The sequence below is a fragment of the Schistocerca cancellata genome, chromosome 1 (genome assembly GCF_023864275.1).
Source record: "Schistocerca cancellata isolate TAMUIC-IGC-003103 chromosome 1, iqSchCanc2.1, whole genome shotgun sequence".
Lineage (NCBI taxonomy): Eukaryota > Metazoa > Arthropoda > Insecta > Orthoptera > Acrididae > Schistocerca > Schistocerca cancellata.
Window position 1 is genome coordinate 388,134,662 of NC_064626.1, and position 2,824 is coordinate 388,137,485.

A 2,824-nucleotide genomic window follows, 5' to 3' on the forward strand; every position below is an offset into this window, starting at 1 on the left:
GTAATCTCAGAGTGCTCTGACGTTTTGTCCTATAATTATAGATAAGATTTACGTTCTCCAAAAAATAAAGAGATTTTTGTGATAAGGTATAATGAAATACGTATTAATCCTAAAACCAAACACAAAGAAATACTTACTGCAATGACAAACTTAAAGAAAAACTGAAGGTGATAGCGAAGCTAACATGTCTACTTATGTTGAAAGGGTACAGTACTGCCCGACATTGAAAATAGGTACAACATTCTTCGTTATTCTTGTCAGAACAACATATTTTTTGTAATAAGAACTCAATTTCACTTAATACACCGAAGCCAGATACCAGTGTAGGAAAGAGTGACAATTTATTTATTTAATTGATCACATATGCACTCTCACCCAATTTGGAGAGATCTGTGAAATGAATGAATGTATGGTCGTCTGCTAACCGCAGATAGTGAATGTACAGTATATGATCATATTTGAGACGGTCCTTTGGTCACCTTTCGTGGAACCAAAGAGATGAAATTTACCTGAGCTTTGAGCGCCTGAAATGTGGCTGACCAATACGGTAGCATGGTGCTCCCCCACCTCGGCGGAGGTGCGAGATGACCTGAAGAACAGCCATGTTTCAGCACTATGGCGCTGGATCTTGTGTTGGTAAGACTTGTCTTAGGTGTGGTCCGTAAAGACAAAAGAGTGGAGGCAATGGTATGCATGTGAAATACTTAAGAGTATCCAGAATGAGATTTTCACTCTGCAGCGGAGTGTGCGCTGATATGAAACTTCCTGGCAGATTAAAACTGTGTGCCCGACCGAGACTCGAACTCGGGACCTTTGCCTTTTGCGGGCAAGTGCTCTACCAACTGAGCTACCGAAGCACGACTCACGCCCGGTACTCACAGCTTTACTTCTGCCAGTACCTCGTCTCCTACCTTCCAAACTTTACAGAAGCTCTCGCAGGAGAGTAAAGCTGTGAGTACCGGGCGTGAGTCGTGCTTCGGTAGCTCAGTTGGTAGAGCACTTGCCCACGAAAGGCAAAGGTCCCGAGTTCGAGTCTCGGTCGGGCACACAGTTTTAATCTACTTAACAGTAGTTTGGAATAATAATTTCTCTATTTCAGGAACTTTTGGGGGGAGAATTAAATGTCAGGCAGGTAATATTAAGGGGATCGTAGTAATCTTCGGAAGTGACCAACGGTCACAATGAAACCACGTGTAGAAATAAGTTGAAATACTTCCGAGTGCTAAAGTTAAGCTGAATTACTGGTGTGTGTACTATAAGTTGGAAATATTTAAGAAATGGCGTGTGCAGGACTTGAAATTAGAGACGAGTACTTCCGAGTGGTGAGTACTGTGTGAATCTCAATCTGTGTATGAGACAAAGGATAAAGAGAAGTACTCGTCCATGGTATCAGTTGATGACTCGTGTGTGTGATGAATATGTTCTTAATATTACCTTGCGTGTTATGTTTCCGTGTGACGCTTGATTCTAACTCTAATACTCAAGAGTGAAGCAAGGTGAGTCAGCCGTCTATCCAGCAACGCCACTTGGCTTTCATTACACAGGAAGACGTGCATATATCCTCCAGAGTTCGTAGTAGGAAAGAAAGGTTACGAAGTGGGGCAGTGTCGTGTGTACTAATTGAAGTGGGGAGGCTGAAAATGAAGTGATTCTAACGTTGTGACTATCCTTTGTGATTGTATTCTATGTTGCCAGTGTGATGTATTTCACATAATTTAAGTATGTGTGGTTTGCATGGGAGAGTAGCAAGATAGGTTCAGAGGCAGTGGGTCATGCATGTACCTTTTTGTACCGCTCGGTCTGGAGGAAGTTTTCGTGATGATGGGTGTGAGAGTCGAAGTGTGAGATATAGCAAAAGATCCACCATCCTATCCAGAAAGTGCACTGTAGCGTTAAATAATTACGAGACCATAAGATAGAGAATCACCAATGTAAAGCCATGCCCACTGGGCGGAGTTTCTCATGTGTAATTGTTGTATAAAATGTAATGGTGTATTTAATCTTTGAATTATAATATAATTTATCGGAATAAATACGGATTGTGAAAAGAATAAGATTGGTGGCCTTGTTCTTCGTATAGTGTGTCGTCATGATATCTTGAATTTATAATGTGTGCGCCATTCATATTCAGTGCGATGGTCACGTGTTGGTCAAAGCCGTTGGGTAAGAAAGAAAATGTGGTATTGCCAGAGCGTAGTGAGCAATCAGAGTTGTGTAAATTACTAATAATCAGATGTGCGTTATCCGTGTCCGTTGCATAATGTTCAAACATGAGAATAATTTGTAGCTTAATTGTGAGTACTAGAGCTCATAATCAGTCATTGAGAAATATGAATAAATCCACTCGGTTAGCAGACCACTCATCTTGCAGGCCTGGCTGCTTGATGCCACAGTATGAGCAAGGCATGTGTGTGCCTCTCAATGTAACACATGTGTACATTAAAGTTGAATGTGTGGTTATGACACCTTTTCTCTTAGTGGAGGGATACATACTGATACATCCCATTCCTTGAATGAGAGATATCACGTCCTTAAATACATATGTCAGAGAAAAGGTGTTCGTGACTGAGAGTAGTCGATAAATGGTGGGCACCCAATGGTTGGGAGGTGTTTTAAATCATAGGTGCTGACACCTGAGCTACGGATCCAGCGACTGTGTGGAAGCAGGTAGCAGTCAGACGACCCAAACTACTGAGTTGGAGATAGGAGGTGGCGGAGGCGAAGAGACTAGATGTGCTCTGCCTGCAGGAGCCGCACTCCCAAGCTTGACAAATAGCCTTAGCAGCCGCGACATGGCAGCTAGTCAGCAACAGAGATGAGCCAA

General features: G+C 42.4%; 1 non-coding gene across 1 annotated transcript; it reads right to left on the reverse strand.

Annotated features, from left to right (window-relative positions):
* Positions 1 to 783: 783 nt before the first annotated feature.
* On the reverse strand, positions 784 to 858 carry Trnal-caa (transfer RNA leucine (anticodon CAA)). Its single transcript has one exon. It is a non-coding gene; the product is annotated as a tRNA-Leu (tRNA).
* Positions 859 to 2,824: the final 1,966 nt, after the last annotated feature.